Here is a 20,361-nt window from a genome sequence, read left to right as displayed (position 1 = left end):
AAAGGTATGGATTTGTCTAATTATCACAGGTCTGTTCCCAAAACAAACAAACCAAAGAAACCAAAGAACTTGAGATCCTCTAAAGATACTATAATGTATGAGTCATCTTGGACTATTATAACAAAATACCATAGACTGACTGGTTTAAACAACAGAAATCCATTGTCTTACAGTTTTGGAGGCTACAAATCCAATATCAAGGTGATGGCAAGTTTGGTTTCTTGAGCTGTGACCTCTTCTGACTTTCTAAGAGCCACCTTCTCACTATGTCTTCACATGGCCTCTTCTCTGCTCTTGTTGACAAAGAGAGACAGAGCGTTCTCTTCTTAAAAGGATACTAGACTTATTGGATTAGGACCCACCCTTATGACCTCATCTAGCCGTATTTATCTCCATGAAGACCCCAGCTCCAAATACAGTCACACTGGGGGCTAGAGCTTCAACATAGGAACTTGGGGGAGACACAATTCAGTCCATAACAGATATTTACAGGTTTTGTTCAACTAGTTTATAATATACAAGGGAAAGAAAAGATTCTGAGGCATTGGATTTGTAATAAGTAAACTTCTAAAATATCAATGAGGAATTGTTATCAAAATAAGTGGATTAGTACAATAATCAAACCTGTTTCCCACCATTCACAGTTCATTTCAACAAGTGAGAGCTCTATATTACTCCTGGTGACTCTATGGCATTTTCTCTTGTTCCTCAAGAAAAATTCAGTGCATTGGACAGATTTAGGCAAGAATGTGCACTTTATTTTAAAATTTATAATGTATGTAAGCCTATATCAGGGCTTTTGAAAAGTAACTTAAATCCTTGTATCAGTAAATATAGCAAGTGCCAGTTTCAATTCTTTTTTTCTTTCTCATAATTTCTTATGAACCCACAGTTTAGAACAAATTTACTTAAAATGTAGGCTCCAGGAGCCATCTGCCACTCCCATTCTCAGGTTCTTTTGCAGCTCCAAAATTCGGCTGCAAGAGAATATACCCCTGTAAGACCATTCTAACAGATGGTCATTTTGATGGTTTCCCACATTATTCTGTAAAGTGAATGTATTGTGACCAACTGAAAAAGTGCCCACTGAGAAAGTGATTTTTTTTCTTTCCTTTTTGTTTTTTAATTTCTATTTACCTGAAACATCTATTCATGAAAATGACTTTATAGGGAAATTGTGACATCCCTTAAGGCAATCCCATCACATTATCTGTAGTGTAGCCACACTACAAGCAGAAGGATATATGTTGCCTAATAGAGTTTCTGATGTAGAAAAGATTGTATTAATATATTATATGTCTATTTTCAGGATAATGTTCTTTCATTCATGACTATAATATAATGTTAGTCTTGAAAATAGGTATCCCCTTTCTTCATACAGATTATAGTATTTTTTAGGCTAAGTGTGTAGGTTTTCTATGCTGACTGGAGCTAAAGTGGTTTAATGTGTCTGTGTGTTTTTGTGTGTTTGGATGCGTAATTCATCTTTGAATTCTTGTTCTTGTTTGCCTGGATCATGTTAAATATAAATATATACCAGTGGCTACAGTTTAGTTCTAGACATAAACATTTTCTTTAAGTATTCTAAAGGTTAATTTTAATGCACTGTTTTATTCCTTCTTTCAGAATTAATATGAAATCATAATATTAAATGCCATGAAGTTTAAATACATGCTACGATGAGCAAATTGTAATGAGGGAACAGACAGTGGTCAGCGAGGTTAGGAAAGGCTTTCTTGGACAAAAGTGTTTTTCCTGATACCTGAACTAAGAGGAGTAATTAATTAAGCAAGAATATGGTAAGCAGAACCCAGAATTTGTAGCAAATGCTCAGCCACTATTAAGTCTTTGGAGCTTTTTCTAAATAATTGGAAAAGACAACGCGAAAATATGAGCAGGGAATTACTTCATCTTATTTACATATTTAAGTAAACACTTTGATTGCTCAGAGATGAACAAAGGGTATCAAGAATGGATGCAGGGAGACCATTTAGAAAGCCATTATGTCAATCTGGGTGGTAGACGATAGAAATTAATCCAGAGAGTTGGAGAGGTTGAGGGGGAGAAATCATTGGTTTTTAGAAATATTGAGGAGATGAAGTTGATAACACATGGTGATTGATGGGATAGAGGAAGTGAAGAAGAAGCTGATATTAAGGGTGATTCTATTCTGAGTATAATCCCTCATTAAATTTGGGCATAGAGATCATAGATTTAATTTTCAGTGCTTGGGGTCTGAGATACTTGTAAGACAGCTAAGTGTTGGATATCAAATTAAAGGTTGAATGGAACTAGAGCACAGACAGAAATAGTCTAGACTGTGTAAGTATAATATATAAAGATTTGTGAGTGAGATCTCCTACAAAGATAATATAAATGGCTAAAAAAAAATGTTATAAAAGTAGTTCAGTTTACACAGAAGAGAGATTATACTTGTTTTTCATAGTTCCAGTGTAAATTAGTATCATTAGGTATAAATTACAGGTAAATTGATCTCACATAAACATAAAAAAAAAGATGTTTTAAACCTTCATGGCTCTAGGAGTAAGAAATTCGCTTTGGAGGTGGTAATTCCTCATTGACATATGTGATAGATCAAAGCCTAGACAACTAGAAAGTTTTAGACATTTAAGAGTCTTTTTTAAACCTGAGTTGTAAAATCAAAAGACATAAAATATTTCTACTTTATTGTTTGTAACTTGTTACAATGAACATGGGTTCTTTAATTATTGAAGAGAATATTATTGATGATTAAAAGAATATGAAAATGAGTGGAAGATATGAGAAATTTTTAAATGATAATATGCCATCCATAGTTACAAAGCTAACATTACCATGCTTTAAAAAATCCCTATTTAAAACAGACATTTGATGTTGCCGTGAATCCTAAGGTTGGTCATCATACTTAGAGAAATGGAGAAATTATTCCATGTTGCACTTAAACTTTATGGAGCATTTTGCAGTATCATTAACTAGTTTCACATTTTATGTCCATCATAGTAATTGTCCTCCCACAAAGATATGGTTAAAAAAATAGAGCAATGGGAATAAGTCTGTAGATAAGTTTTAAAAGCCACTGTAGGCATCACTTAACCCAACAAATTGGGTATTTGGTTCTTCCCCTATGAATTATTCATGACCAGAGGAGTGCTGAATCATTTACTGCATTTACCAGTGGGGTGCTTGCAAAATGCTGCCTGGGGAATCATTGTACATTTGTGACCAGAGGAGTAAATATGTGAGAGCCTTATTTTTTTTAAATTTTGTCTGCCTATGCATAACTGTTTTAATGTCTAAAGAATGCTAGAGATAGAAGATGCAGAGGTTCTATTCAACTTCATACCTCCTCAGCTATTTTGAATGTTATGACTACAGAATAACACATCACATTGTAAGCAGTAGAAAGACTACAATTATTGGGTTACACTCTAAAACACTTTAAAACTTGGTTCTTGTCAATCCATACGTTTAAACAGCTGTTTTAAAATCTTGCTTATTTTTGGGATATCTTTAAACAGCTGTTTTAAAATCTTAGTTATTTTGGGGGCACCTGGGTGGCTCAGTAGGTTAAGCATCTAATTCTTGATTTGGGCTCAGGTCATGATCTCACAGTTGTGAGACTGAGCCCCATATTGTGCTCAGCTCTGACAGCCTGGAGCCTGCTTAGGATTCTATCCCTCCCTCTTGCCCTCTCTCAAAATAAATAAACATTAAAAAAGAAAAAGAAAATCTTGGTTATTTTCAAAGAGAAAGGATGAGCAAAACTCATGAGAAATGGTGGGGCAGATAGTAGGGTGTCCTATAACATTTTCCACACCTGCTTTCTTTTGTAGGATACAACATTTACTGAGAATACTTATTTCAAACTTTGTGCTAGGGCAGTACTGTCCAATAAAATTGTAATGGGAAATGGAAATGTGAATCACATATGTAATTTAAAAATTTTTTATAGCCAGACTACTATACTATATACACTATAAAAATATTTCAATGTTTTATTTTCACAAATATATAAAACTATTACTATTTCAACATCTAACCAATATAAAAATTAATGAGATATTTTACCTTTTTTGTACTAGGACCTAAATACCTGCTTTATATTTTAAACTTACAGCACATCTCAGTTCAGAGTACTGACACATTTCAAGAGCTCAATAACTATACATGACTAGTGGCTGTTAAATTACATGCAGAATTCTAGGTTCTCAAACATGACCTATTCATAATTTCTGATTATCCCAATAGATATGTGGAAGTTGAGAGACAAGAGTAAGCGACTTGGGTTTGAATTCTAATAATACACCAAAACCAAAAGGAGTGGTAGGTTAATAGCTAAGAATGTAAAACCCATCATTAGGTACATATGAAATCAATAAATGATTTTTTGTGTGTGTGAATAAGACAGAGTGTAATGATAGATAATAACTGACAAATTTTTCAGCTTTGCAGGTAAATTCTAAGTTTGAAATTAGAGTTATTCATATTGATAGTGAAAGAAGCAAGCAGAACTCTTAAGCACCCATGGTAGATTTGGGGTCAGAATGGTATGTAGATCTAAGGGAAATTAGTTAGAAGAAAAAAGTCTCAAAAATTAACCAAAAAATATCCTTAGGAGTTTGGATCACACCTTCATTTAATTATCTCCAGTTCCCAGGAGAAACTAGAGAAAATTGGTCCACCTTTGAGAGCTTATTAAAAACTAATTCAGACGAGTTAAATGAGTCAGTTATAATATTGCCTGAGGACTCCAGAAGAAAAATAAAATTAAAAAAATGTTGATTTTTCCTATCTTTTAGTTTTAAATGCCACTCAAAATCACCTAATTTTTGTAAAAGAAAATTCTACATATCACAATAAGACTGCCCAGAAAAAACAAGTTTTTTGTTTGTTTGTTTGTTTGTTTTCCTGGTATATCTTATGTAAGTATTTCTTATGGCATTTCTTTGCCATCTTATGTTAGTGGTTCTGATTCTTCTCCTTATGTCTATGATCAGCAGCAGGAAAAAGTCAAACCTTAAAATAAGGTCTTATCAAATGTAGAGTTAAGATGTTAAGAATTAATATACATGTATTTTCTCAAGGATATAATCAGGTAACTTCTCTCTTTGGAAATATGATTTAATGTTTCATAATATAGACAAAGAGTACAACCTTATTTGTAGCAAGTAATCTATGAGTATTTTCTGTCCTACTAAATTACCTCTAACAGCCAGACGTTCTGGAAGAACAATTAGGTCTAATGAGTGATTCTTTAAAATTTTACGAAGAGAGAACACTGAATTTCTTTTCAGGGCTAAATAAAGCTTGACTGTAACCAAATATTTACTAGGGTCACGAGATTTATCCAGTTACTTTTAAATTAAGAATCTTATACATAGAGGGGCACCTGGGTGGCTCAGTTGGTTAAGCATTAGACTTCAGCTCAGGTCATGATCTCGCGGTCCATGAGTTCAAGCCCTGTGTAGGGCTGTGTGCTGACAGCTCAGAGCCTGGAGCCTACTTTGGATTCTGTGTCTCTCTCTCTGTGCACTTCCCCTGTTTGCACTGTGTCTCTCTCTCTCTCAAAAATAAATAAACATCAAAAAAATTTTTAAAGAAGAATCTCATACATAAAAAAGCACAAGAATTATATACCATTCTTTTAACAATGTAGCTTCTCATATCTTTTGAATCTGTTTTAAATTCCATCCGTAGTTACCAACAATTTGTTCAGCTCTTTTCCAGAAACTGTAGTAGATGTGTGTGGCTTTTTCTACATATGTGGCTTCTGTGGGCATAAACAAGTTTATTTGACATCTTCTTCAGAAGGTAATGTCTATCTGTAGCATATGAGCATTCTGTAAAAATAAATCTTACTGCAGTTTAATGAAATTGTTATACAATAATGTAAGTTTTCTGAACTATAATATGAACATTAAAGGGGCTTTCTTTTTATTCCTTCTTTTTATAGTATACTAGAAATCTTATTTGGCCTGAGAAAATAGGATAACTAATATTTAGTAATCTTTTTAAAGTTTATCTCCTGTTAACATGTAACACCTTTCCTGGCCACTAGGGTCTTGGAACTTTTCTCTAGTTTCTTCCTTCCATACCACTGCCCAACTTCAAGGACAAATTTCTAGATCATTGTATGCTTGTTACTATCTTTTATAATTGTTTGGTTTCCAAAATCTTAAAACTCTTTATCTGAAACCCTCTATCTTTCGAGCCTTCAAATTCCTTCAGTGGCACTACTACTGAGCCTAGCTGCCGTCCCCCACCCCACCCTTACATCTCCACCTGCCTCCTCCATTCCCTACCTCCAGTGACCTAGAAATTGAGCTCCTTTAATGGGTCATTCTGTAGCAGGCTTTGTTTTCCTGTTTATGTGGCCTGGACACATTGATCGCTCATTTCAACTGTGCTCGCTTAAGACTTTTTATTCTTTTGTTCCTCTTAACTTTTCACCACAGAAAACTTGCCATTGATAACAGAGATTGGTCCAAGAATTTTATTTGTCTCCTTGTCATCTCAGATGCTTAGGACTTCTACAGAAACATGACAGCTGTACTGATCAGGTCCTTTAGGGTTATGAGTGTAGAATCTTCTGCCTTAACTGCATTCTCTCTCTCTCTCTCTCTCTCTCGCTCTCGCTCTCTTTGTTTTGTTTTGTTTTGTTTAGGTTTTTTTGTGTTTGTTTGTTTTTTTGGCTTTTTGGGTTTTTGGTTTTCCCAAGACATTTCTTTAGGCAGACCTAGGGACAGGGAATCTCTGTATCTAAAAGAAGCTTTCGGGCCTCTTGATGGTAAAAACATGGCTTCTGTTGGCCATGCAAGACCCAGTGGGTCAGTGGGAACTTGATCCTAGAGTCATGGAGTTGGTTGGCTGCTGGTGGGCACTTGCTGGCTGCAGTCTCCTCTACCTTTATGATCTGGATCGGGTGGGCCCAGGTGCGATGCCAGGTGTCCATGTCTCAGTAGCACTGGGTAACAGCACCTGCAGTGGTCAGGTCAAGTACTCTTGGTACATGTTGTGAGTGCCATGGGGGAATCATGGCACAGACAGGTGCCGAAGTTCTTGATCCACGTGGGGTATTTCTTAAACACCTGTCCGTAGGAGACAATTACCCTTGAAGATATATTCATCTTCTTCAGCTGAGACACAAAGTACCAGAAGTGGGACTTGATGACAACATGATTAGGTACAATGGTTTGCATGTGATAGAGGTGCAGAGTATGGCATTTGGGGTAGGCAGGCAGTGCTCTATCACCTTGTACTCTCCCAGTGTGCCTGAGGCCTTTGGGCGCACTTTCCGCTCTCACTGCCACCCACAAAAGGAAGTGTTAGCTGCATAATTATTAATGTCTGATACCTTTTTCTTTCCTGTTGGCTCCAGGTCCCTTTTTTGTTGTGGCTGCCCCAGTGTTACCAAGCTACTATCCTTTAACTTCAACAGATGTCTTGGATTATTTCCTCAGTGAGAAAACAAGTCAATGGTGATGAAATTTCTTACCTGCCCCTCTTGACCCTCTATCACAGATTGTTCATATTCAGTGATACTAGGATTTATCTCACTTTCTCCTCCAATTTCAGAGAATGAATACCTTTTCCTTTTTAGGGTTAGTTCTCCAATGATTTTCTTGCTATCTCTCCTTTCTATGTACTTTAAGAACTTAATTCATCAGATTTCCCTCTCTTTCTTGGATCTGCAAACACTTCCTTCCCACAGAGCCTTTCTTAAAGCAAATAAATGTTTACTTCTCCCTGTCATAAGTAATTTCTCCTGCAACCCTACATTTTCCTCAAGTTAAATTCCCATCTCTGTCCTATTCACATTCATACTTTAAAAATGATTGATTTCCCCATCTCCTGCTCATCAATTTGCCCAATGTAATCTGTCTTCTATTTTACCCATTTTTCTCAAATACTCTTTGGAGTATTGACTATCGTACTCTCTATTTGATAAATTAAGTTTTTATTTTTTTGTCTCACTTCATCATGGTCACAAAGTGACATTGTTGGATCTTCGTGTTTTGTCCGAGATAATTTATATTCAACAAGAGGACATTATACCCTTAACTGTGGGTGCCAGGCCAGCTCTAACAACACCCAGGCCTTGCTGTTAGACTCAGCCCGTTTGTGGCTATTAAGGGGTTGATTTTCTCCTTCTCAACAATGATGATGGTGATGTCAATAATAAATGATAAGTGCATTTGGTGCGTATGTTCATTCTGTTTTAAATTATTAATATATATTAAATCCTTCAATCCTCTCAATACTACTGGATAGGTACTATGATTTTCTCCGTTTTGAAGATGAGAAAATTAAGACCCCAGAAGGGAAAATAACTTGAGCACAACAAAGCTGGTAATATTTAGAACAGATATGTCAGCTATTTCGTACACACCATTGCGTAGCTTCGCAGTTGTATTTGTTTCAGGGCTTGGCCTCTTATTTTGCATTAGCTTTCCTTGTGATTGATTCTCACTGGCACAACTCATCGTGTTTTATCTTCCATTCATGCTGAGTCTTTCTTGCCTCCTGCCTCAAGACATCTCTGTTGCCACTGACACCCACTTGGTATCTCTAGATGAGCAATGTAGGAAAGGCAGAAGAGTTAACAGTTTTTAGAGCAAATTTTTAACTAATGTTGTTGAGAGGTGGTGAATATTCTCCCTTTTGTCTTATCCATGGACTATCCTGAAATGCAACAGTTAGGATGATCTCTTAGAAGACATTCCAGCAGTCAAACAATCAAGCGTGCTTGACTTAAAATTGAATGTTTGCTCTCCCTGTATCTATGTCTCACTCAAATTTCTACTCACTTCTGCTTCCCTGGAATTGTATTCCCTAATAAACTGGCAGTATACAAACTTTTATGCCAGGTTTTGCTTTTTGGAGAACCCAGGCAATCTAAATCCAAACTGTGGAAACTCCACCTGGATGGTCTACAGTCTCTCCTTACTTATCCAGTAGAGCATAGAGGTTGACAACACTGGCTTCAGAAGATAAATATCAATTGGAGTTTGGATGTTGCCACGAATAAGCAATGTGACCTTGAGTGATTTATTTAATCTCTCTTGCCCTTTCTTAAAAATTAGAGATAACAGTACTTACTTTAAATAGCTCTACCTCCCTAACAAGGGTTATGACAAATTTAATAGTTTGCTGTGACAAACATACTGTTTGACATGTAACATGTAAGCATTATTTTTATTATCATTATTAATATCTTTCAAAACCGTCTTTCCCCTTTGTCCTGATATATATTAATGTTAACACCATCTAACCTACCACCCAAACAAAACAAATTGTAAGGAAATCATTGACTCTTCCATCTGCTTCAACCATTTCTCCTCACAAACTTTCATCATATAATTGATTAATAAATTAATGTTTATTTTACCTCTCAAAAACCCTCTCACATCCATTCTTTATTAACCTTGCTATCTTCATTTTGACAGGCATTTCCAGAATCTCACCATAATTTGCAATAATAGTGTACTATGTTAAATGATTTTCCTTGCCTACTATCCTTAATGCATCACATTTATTCCTTTTCTTTCCTTAGTCTTTTAAAACACAGCCCAATTTCATCACTAATAATACTGCATTGTAATTGGTTACTTATTTCTCTGTGGCTCTCAAGGGTTTATCAACCTTGGTACTATTGACATTTTGGGATATATAATTATTCATCATTGGGGGTGCTGTTCTTTGTATTGTAGGCTGTTTCACAGTATCTCTGGTCTCTATCCACTAGATGACAGTAGTGTCCCCTCCCCAGTTATGACAAAAAAAAAAAAATGTCTCCAGACTTTGCCATATGTCCCCTGAGGAGAAAGCCATCCTGGTTTAGACCACTGCTGTAGAAAGCGAGTCATTTACAGGCAGGGGTTATATTTTATTGACATAAGTCCCTAACACCAAGCACCATGTTGGAAAAATGATAAATGTTTAATAAATATTTTATTAAATGAATGAACCAGTTCTCTTTTCCAAGTATTCTTCTTTTTTTTTTTTTTTTTTTTTTTTTTTTTTTTTTATCTCAGGGACCACCTTTTATCTGTGCTTCTGTAGCTTTTAGCATTTGGCTTTGCATATGTCTGTTTCCCCAATTACATTGTATGATCCTTAACCCCCACAGAATGAATGGAATATAGTGGGTTCTCAATAAATACATATTCAATTATATTTAGTAAATTAATATCTATATTATATGAATATATTCATACTTGTTTTTCTCATTGAAGGTACTATATGATGATAATTGTATGTTCTCACATAATGCACCTTTCCTTTGTGACACTTATACCAGCTATAATCAACTGATCATGTATTTAATTGCTTAGTATCTATCTCTGTAGGGTATTTGAGACAGAAAACCATGGTTACCTCTTTTTTCCCCTTCTCCTCTGGCTAACCCAGAACTTTGTTCACAGTACATACTCAGTGAATTATAAGTCTTTGTCAAATGAATGAATGAAATAAATTAATGCTTCTGCTAGATGAAATGGACAGTATGTACTTGGAGAATTTGATGCAATATATGTATCATGGTTTATGGATGTATGTGATGCAGCATCTTTGAACCTATTTTAGGAAGTTTTAAAAAGTGTCATCTTTGTCAAATTAGTGAAAAAGTAATTTGCCCCTCTAAATCACTTCACAAAAGAGAGAACTTGAGGCTGTCATAAGTCAATACAGATGTTTGATATCCCAGACTTGTAATCTCCTATTGCTCAGCATGTTCATTTTTTTCTGGTACTAATGAGTAGCCCACGGATCTTAATTGACATATTGACCTTGAAAACTCTAGAAAGTGATCTCTTGTGCCAGCTTCATTATCTGTGGCTTGATTAGGCAAGGAAATTTGACAATAAAACATGAAACAATCACAATTAATCTACATACAGACACTATAAATCATACTTCTATCAAGTAAAAATAACCAGTATAGTCCCTAACATTGTATCACACAAATACAGTTTAGTCTTATATTCCAAATATAAAATAAGTAGTTTTGTTCTGCTATTGTCTGAAACTACTTATTAACCCATATTTTAAAAATCTCAACAATGAATGTTTTATAAGAATTTCATAGAGCAGAATATTGTTTAAAGACTCTAAATTTAGTGTCTTTTGAGGAATGTTTTTGCATCAGAGGAAACCAGCATGCTATCTTAAAGAACATTAAAAGTAAGAGACAAAAAAAAATCTCTTTTCATACATATTGCTGGGTATTTTCTTTCCTCACCATGGTCTCCTGTTGTTCCCAGTAGGGATCCCAATTTTAGGATATGCAGTAGACAGCTGTACTATAGAAGCTAAAGCTTGAAATTGTTCGGGAGAAGCTAAGTTAGGGCTTTTCATTTGACAAGAAATTGTAAGCAAAAAATCATAGTAAACAGCCTGCAATAAATGACCTGTAATAGAAGTACAAATTTAAAAAAAAATGACTTAGAATTTTCTAATGGAAATACTATGCCAAAATAAATTTGAAAGTGATCCTAACCACAAGCAGTCATATTAGGCACCTGTTGACTCTTCTATATCATGCATAGCTTAATGAAAACGACCATTGTTTCTCACAAAAGTGTGTAACTGTGTTCCTGATGGGGAGTAAAAATTACAAAAGTATTAAATTTTCATTTCAACTTAAAGACTACTGATATTTATGTGACTTTTTATTTTAGCTGAGAGTATCTCTATTATACATGTTTTCATTCCTTTTTAATGTCTGGAAAATACACAGGTATTTCTCCAGGACATAAAATGAGTTGTTATTTTGTTATATTAATTGCCTGTACAATCATATCCAAATTCCCAAGATAATAATGGTCAGTCCTCTATCTACCTTTCAAACCTCACTCCCATTTGCCCCTTTGTTCCTGTTCTTGTGACTGTACACAATGTGAAAGCATCCATAGTGTCTAAACAGGTAGTATTCTGGTTGTATCACTCCCCGTGCTTGGAATGAAGACCCCACTATTTATCCCCTGGAAAACTCAACCTTGCTTGTCAACTCTCAGTTCAAGCCAACACTGCCTGCTCTCGGAAGCCATCATTGAGTCTTCCAGGCAGGCTTAGCTGTTTCTTTCTCCATATACCCAAGTCCTATCAACTTTTTTTGTTTGTTTGTTTTCCCTTCCACTCTCTTCACTCTGGAACAAATTATCAGAGGTATTAGTCCTAAAATCAGCGGACTCAGTAGTGTCACTTGCCTGTGCACTGATCAGACCATATTTAGAAAGTATATTTAATTCTTGGCTATTGTAGAGCAACATTGATGAATCAGAACATGCTCAGAGAAGAAAAGATCTTAAAGCCATTATATCATGAGCTTCTACTTATGCGGTTATAAATTGGGAATAATAATATCTGGTACTGTTGTAAAATTGAAATAAAATAACACATCAAAATTCTGTTAACTTGAAAAGTAAATTTTGAGAAAAACGTTCCATGCCCATTTGCCAATTTTACACTCCCTGTATTGGTTGCTCCCCATCTGGAGAGAATAGACTCCCCTGTGGGCATTTGTTTCCTCTGTTTACCAATAAACTTGCAATGAAATTACTACTTTTTATTTTTATTTATGTTTTTATTTTTATCTCCTTGATTGAATGTAAGCTTCTTCATGGCAAAAATTGGTGAAATTATTTTCATATCCTTTAATACCAGCACATTAATACTAAACACACAGTACAGTCTTCAAAAGAATATGAAGAAAACCTGAAATGAGTTTCCACCAAAGGAAAACATTACTGTTTTCTTTAAAATAGCTAATGGGCCATCATGTAGAAGACTGGTAACTTCATCACCTCCAAATGGTAGCACAAGGAAGAGTGTGGGTAGCTAATTTCACATCAGTATTGGGAAAATACTAAAAACTTCTAAAAAAAGAAGCAGAAATGATTTGTTATCCCATTATCCAAATAGTCTCTCCAAGTTGAAATATATGAAACCAGTTCATACTAATGATTAGAATATAGAAATAATTAAAAAGGTATATACTAGAAATAAAAGCCTAACCTTATATTTCTAGAAACTACCCTTTACAAGTGTTCTTCAAAAAGGTATTATTCATGTACATGTATGCATATAAGTACATCCGTAAAATATTTTACACTGAAGGCATTCTCCCTATTCCCATTTATGTGAGTTAGTTGGTGTCTTCCTTTCTCCTTCTCTCTCACTCCCTCTCTTTCTCTTTCTCTGTGTTTGTGTGTGTAACTCCACTTCTTTATTGTCGGATACTATTGAACTTATTAAGAAAAACAGTGTTGTCATGAGCAGTCTTGTACATGGATACTTTGAAATATATTGGGAACTTTCTCTAAAGATTTAATGTTAAAAAGTAAACCAAAGAAATAGACTTTCCTGTGAGGTAACAATGTCTTCATGAGTGTTAACTTTTAGAGGCTTTCCTTTTTTTTAATTTTTTAATGTTTATTTATTTTTGAGAGAGAGAGATTGACAGAGTGTGAGCAGGGGAGGGGCAGAGAGAGAGGGAGACACAGAATATGAAGCAGATTTTAGGTTCCGAGCTCTCAACAAAGAGCCCAACATGGGGCTCAAATTCATGAACCAGGAGGTCAGGACTTGAGAGGAATTCGGATGCTCAACCAATGGACCACCCAGGTGCCCCCAGAGGCTTTTCTTTAAAATATTCCTGTTTTGGAAATGAAGCTAAACTAAAATGGTTCCTAACAGCTGCTCATAATTCTAATATAATAACAAAATTTAGTTGCTATTTACACCAAATAATGCTTCTCAACGTTGGCTGTAATTATAATCATCTGGAGAAATTTAAAAACAATAATAATGCTCAGGTTCCAGTCCTGATGAATTAAATCAAAATCTGTAGGGATGGGACTCAGGCTGTAGGTTCCTAGGTTCTTCTAATGTGCATTTACTGTTGAGAATTTCTGACATAAAGGTCAAGTCATTAACATTGTTTATCAATGAGTTTGAAAACAAGAATGGCAGCAACAAAAGTACAAGAAAAGTACAAGAACTTTACGGAATTTATTTTCTTCTCTACTAGCAAAATGGAGGGAGCATGATAGTAATTTAAAGAACAGAAACAAACTGGAGAGAACCTCAGACACTGCCAGTACAGGACTTTGGTAAATGTTAGTCATTTTCTCTGAGCAGATACTCCTTTTTTTCAACTCTTTGAATGCTGGTTCCTTATACAGAGGAGGAAAGGGTCCATATCTGTCTGCACTCTTTCTCATTGTTATTCATGGGTCCAAGGAAGCTGAGATGGGCATCTGAGCTTATTTAATCAGTGGTTCTCTACAAAAAGGTTAGGAATCATCTCTCTGTATCAGAACTGATATGTAGCAACGTCCATCAGAAGAGATTAGTAGGCTTCTGTCAAGGTAGATGCGGCAGGGTAGAATGAAACCTGAAGCTAGGTTAAGTAATTGGGTTCTTGTTCAATAAAAGTGCTTGTTTGTGCTGTGTAATGAAAGATCTTTGGTGCAATGGATGTCTGAATCCAAATACCCTTCGGATTTTCTGATGGAAAAAGAGATAAGGATGAAAGGGATTTAATTTAGAACTATTGAAAAACTTTAAAGAGATTAGAAAAAAATTGGCAAATGCACTTTCTTTTTTAAAATCAGGATTCTTTGTTACTTATCAGGGCTGGTTATTTATTTTTTCAATTGACAATAAAACTTATTTGTTGGTTTTGTTTTTGTTGCTTTTAGTTTTTCTCCATCAGTTTGCCATCATTAACCGACCTTTAAGATTCAGATTATGAAGAAGATAATGGAGAAATAGTCTTCTCCCAGCCCATGTACCCTAAACCTGAACTTTCAGGATTTCATTGGAATGTCACATCAAAATTGTAGGCACCGCATTGGTGCATAGGATAGACCTCATGTCTTGATTCAAGTGATATTTTTCCCCCATAAAGTCACTACTCACTCATGTACCTAAGCTTCTGTTTAAAAAAAAATTCTTCAAAGAATACACTTTAAAAATATATCTAATTAAAAAATTCATGTGAGCAATCAGAGCAGTCTGGATATGGAATAGTGGGTGGAATTTGGTGAAATATATTAATCTCAACAATAAAACCATTCATGGATTGGGCTTTTTAAAGCATTGTCCCAGATAATTTTAATAAGTATTATTTGAATGTATTTACCTTCTAAGGGATAAAAAAAAATGTGTCCAAGAAATGAGAAATAAAATGGTCTCTTTCTTTTCGTTCCACTCATTGAACACTTGAAAAAATAAAAGGCTTTATTTGAGGAAAAAATTAGGGATACACAACTAGAAGAGCAAGAGGATTCACAACTCAGAAGGGAAAAAAAAATGTTGACCGGATAAGATCTGTATTGAAATTCCCTTCAATATATGGCACATTCATAGTGTTTTGATACTTGGGACAAATCCCAGGCATCACATCCTCTCAGATGCTTTGTTTCACATCTCTGTGTCATACTCTCTAACTCTCCTTTCACTAGGTGATCTACGTATTCATACTTCATCTATTTTTGTTCTTTTCTCAGTTTTCCCTCTCCTTCTTTCTCTCCTCTGGAGATACATGTATATAATCTCCAGGGTCATATTGGATAATCTCCAGGGTCATATTGGGAGTCAGAATTCTAAGAAATAAGGGCTTATTGAAAGTAGCTTCTCTTTAGGGTTGCCTAGCACGCCACATGAAACAGCAGAACTAGGAAGTAAGAACACTGAGTTGAAGCAAAAATTCAGCTTAAAAATTTGTTAAGTCTTGGCAGCTTCTAAGCACTGTAGAGATCCATTTTCTTTTAGCAGAGGGTCAAAGGCAGAACAGGTGATTCAGAGCTGCACTGAAGATGGGAGTGTCTCCTGATGAAACATATCACTCTCAGACTCTGGGAGGCTGTCATGTGAGAGGCTGAATTAGAAATACTTTTAAAGAGACAATTGTCTTCTAGAGAGTAACCCTCCTTTTAAAAAAAATCAGGAGTTGGACTTCCCATTTATCTTTAAATGAGGAAGGAGACCTTCTCCATTTTCCCTGACTAACTCTTGACTTCATTTTAGAACTGACAAGTTTAAACAAGATGAGAATCAGATTGCCTCTGCTTATCTCATTCTTTCAGCTCTAGCCGACAATGTAATTAATGTTGCTGTAGGAAAAACAAAAAGCGTTCTTGACGAGAACTTTTTCCTCTCTGCTTTTTGCAGGCATCATTCTTGAGAGAGTAGGTGGTCTTTTTGACATATTACTGAGGGAGGTATAACACACAGATGTCCTTGATGATTTTTTGCGTGTATGTTAATTTGTAAGTTAAGCCCAGACTACTTTTGTCTTCTTATCTTTTTATGGTGCACAGAAGTTAATAATTACCATACTGTTAAAAAAAAAAAAGTAGCATCCAAAACAAAAGGAAAAATTATACACACATATGCACATAGTTTCTTTTGCTGGCCTTCCCTACAACATACTGATTTTCCTTAGCATGTTGGTTTTTTAATATGTTTCTGGGGAAATTTGCTACAGGAAAGTACTAGAGTTATACCGATAGCTATCAGGTGTCTTTTATAACTAGTTCCCTCAGGTCAAGGTTACATTTTCTTACCTACACTATCAAAATTGTTTTTCAACATCATTCCTACAAATTCCAGTAGACTTCCCTTCTTTTCTTGCAAGTCAGGTTTCCTCCTCAGAATCCTTCAATTTCTCTCTCTTATTTGCCAAATCAATTGTGAATGCTTTATTCTGGCACTCAGTTGTCTATAGCTAGACCCATATTTGAGTACCTATCCTGACATTTTTAGGTGCTTCAATTTATGGTCTCTAATTAAATTATATACATGAGAATACTCAGAACTTACCCATAATATTTAGTCTGCATGGACTGCTTTTATAATCCATCTTTCTACTGTGATTCTACTCACTTATCAAGACCAAGTTTAAATGCCATTTCATCCATAACTTTTTTCTCTTCATTTATACTTTTTTCTCAGCACCCTTGCCCACCATCTACTACCACCATGGGGACACATCATAATTAATTGCTATTTTTTTCTATGTTTGTTCTATACTCTTGTAAATGCACAATACCTTGTGATATATGTATTCATATGTGTACCTGTCTGCCTTATAAGAATCTCAAGCTAGGAATATACCTATATCTATACAGTAGTGTATAGAAATATACACTACTTAACTCTGTCGGTATGTGAAATGGTTTAAATACTTGTTATAGAGAATATATACAGTTTTTTCTTACATTTACTTTTTAAAGGACTGACTATATTATTATGAAAAAATGTTTTAAGAATTCATGGATCTTTTCTGTAGATAAACTTACATTCTGTCAAGAGAAGTCAACATCTATTTTCAAAGGCAGAAAATTTTCTTTTTTTCTTGGTAGCAATAATGGGAAACATTTTAACCTCCTGTTTTTTAGTCAAAAGTGGAATGGTGTTATTTATCATGCATTGATTTGTTGTCTCTGAACTTACAAAGTAGGTGGTTTGGCTATTTACAGTCAGTGTAAGATGTTATATATATTCAAGGATGCAGGTGAGTACCATTAGAATAAGTCCTTTGGGACGGCTAGTTATACGTAGCAAAAGGAATATATCATACAAGTAATTAAGGATGCAAAAGAAGAATAGTGTAGAAAGATATGATGGCTTTAAACATAAGTTGTCTTCTAATGAAGCTGATGTCATTCCAACCATTCTTTATAGAAATCTATGTAGGATAAAGTTCTAAAATTTTCATTTTGTGATCATAAATGTATTTTGAAATGATTTCTATTTATAATAGGAATCAATATTTGGTCTAGTGGATCCTCAGTATGATAGGATTTTCTAAGCATTTGTAAATTGGAAAAACTGAGGAATATAACAGACATGAATCACTCATTTTCATTTTCAGTTTTTATGAAATAAAACATATATTTATACATTATATTTATACTTAATATTATATTCAATGTTTACTGTAAAGTTATTGTAAGTAAAATTTTTTTCCTGTTATAATTAAGGGGATATGTAGTTGATAACTTATGTAGAGTATTCAGTGAAAATAGTTAACAAAATGGTCTTAGTGCATATATTCTGCATACAATTAAATGTTTGTATGAAATGAGACTATCCCAGGATTCATATCAGATGGCTGTAAACTACCTACTTACTGTTATGTGATTTTCCATAAGAAGCTTATTTGGTGTTTCTTTCTTTTCAGAAATATCTTTATTTTAATAGATTTTATTATAATAAAATTTATATGCTACCACTTAATAATAATATTCCTAATAAATTACTCATTGAGTTAATGCAAGTAAGGCACTTAGCAAACTGTTTTCCACAAAGTAAACACTCAGTAAATGTTTCTTATTGCTATTAACATTATTTATTTTAATGGCTAAATATTACAGCATGTAATTTATTTAATAGATCCCCTATTAATGGACACTGCTCCTGAAATTTAAATTGAATTTTAATTGAGTGTTTCCAATTAAATTTCTAAATTTAATTGAGCTTTCTGATACAAGTTGTTTGGTAAATGAATATAATGTTCCTAGTTTTTCAAATAATTTATGATAAAACATGATATACTATACCTAAAAGCTATAAAAAAAATCCATTTTTCTTTGATGATTCAGTAATCCTTTTAGACATTCTCCCCTCTAGGATCATTAGATTGACCTTGAGTTTCCATTTCACTATTGGTATATGCAATTATTAATAACCTGTTTTTATTAAGAAATACTTTTATGTATAAATACATTTAAATTTTATTTATTAAAATATTTTTATTTATTAAATACTTCTATTAAGAAATATTTGCAGAGGAAGAAAAGGACTTTCACAAAGATAAAAAACATGAATAAATTAATAGCCATCTTTTTATTCTCACAATTTCGATTGTGTCAACTTATGATCAAAAGTGAGAGGCTCCATGAGGCACCTGGGTGGCTCAGTTGGTTAAGCATTGACTTTGGCTCACGTCATGATCTCACAGTTCATGAATTTGAGCTCCATACCAGGCTCTGTGCTGACAGCTGGCGCCTGCTTTAGATTCTTTGTGTCCTCCTCTCTCTGACCCTCCCCTGCTTGTGCTCTGTTTCTTTCAAAAAAATGAATAAACATTAAAAAAAATTTTTTTTAAGTGAGAAGCTCCCTTCCCACAAGGAACATCTAGTCTAGTGGAGGTAACATATTAAACTAATAACCACTAAAAATTCCTGTTCTTATTACATTTCCCTTCCTAATCATTTCACTAAATAACTCATTATAAAATTAAACTTTTAAAGATTCTTCTGTTGGCTTTCACAAGCCTGATCAGTACAAGGGTAAATAGGTAAAATTGAGTTCTTCACCTTGAACTTTGGAGAATCAATCATATTGAACCACATTTTCTTTGAAGCATAGCCTTCAATAACCAACAAATTCTAATGTTACTGTACCAGATTTCCTATTGGCATTTAGTTTCATTCCTGCCCTCTCTGCTGTAACCTCGGGGTTAAAAGCCAAAATGATCCCAAGTCCTTTGTCAGCATAGGTTCTGCCAGTGAGAATTACTTATACAAGGTTTGGAAGAATTGATAGTAAAAGGCATATGTGTGGGTTTCAGCAGACAGAGATTTGCTTCAGTCTGTGGCTTTCCCCAGTGGACCTCTTGCCCTGTTACTACAAACAACTATGACCTTAGGTGTCAGTTACTACAGAGCTCGTAAAGACCCTCCCTGAGCTTCATTCCTACAATGCATTGAATGGTCTTGTAGGACTTAATATCCTATATTAAATGATTTTTGTGAAATACCTAGAATTTCTTCTTTTTCCTGATTGACCACTGACTGATATACTTAATTTATTCTTAAATATTTAACAACAATATAGTTAAATTTTGCAGTATGCATCATCTGGTTGGATAAAGAAATACTTCTATATCCAGGACCCCTATGTATATCCCCAAAGTTAGAAAATTAAAAAGATTGAATACTCTCCCAAATTTAATCACTTATTTGGATGAAATGATTTGTCTATATTAATCTCTGCTTTCTATAGTTTTTCTTGATATATCACTTCAGTACTTCAGTTATCAGATTTTCCTTGTCTCAGAACCATTTTTTGGAGCTGCCTTCTAAATGTTCCCTTCTGGTTGTCCAAATCAGACCCTGAAGCCTTAATTTCTAAATATTGAAGCCATCATTGCCACATAGATGCAAATTATTTACCTACTTTACTCTTTGTATTAATGATAATAACATTTTTCATGCTTCAAAATCAGAATAATTTTTTACTCCTTTTGTCTTGCTGCCACCATATCATGTCAACTATTAACAATCGATTATAGCTAAGTCCTTCCTTTTTATTCTCAGTGTCCTACTGTCCAAGCACTTGATAAGACAA

The 20,361-nt window shown here is 34.4% G+C and overlaps 1 pseudogene; it reads right to left on the bottom strand.

Annotated features, from left to right (window-relative positions):
* Positions 1-6,759: 6,759 nt before the first annotated feature.
* On the bottom strand, positions 6,760-8,483 carry LOC115521029 (annotated as a pseudogene).
* Between the last annotated feature and the right edge of the window lie 11,878 nt (positions 8,484-20,361).

This window comes from Lynx canadensis, chromosome A1, assembly GCF_007474595.2.
Source record: "Lynx canadensis isolate LIC74 chromosome A1, mLynCan4.pri.v2, whole genome shotgun sequence".
Taxonomy (NCBI): Eukaryota; Metazoa; Chordata; class Mammalia; order Carnivora; family Felidae; genus Lynx; species Lynx canadensis.
This window is presented reverse-complemented; position numbering and strand designations above follow the sequence as displayed.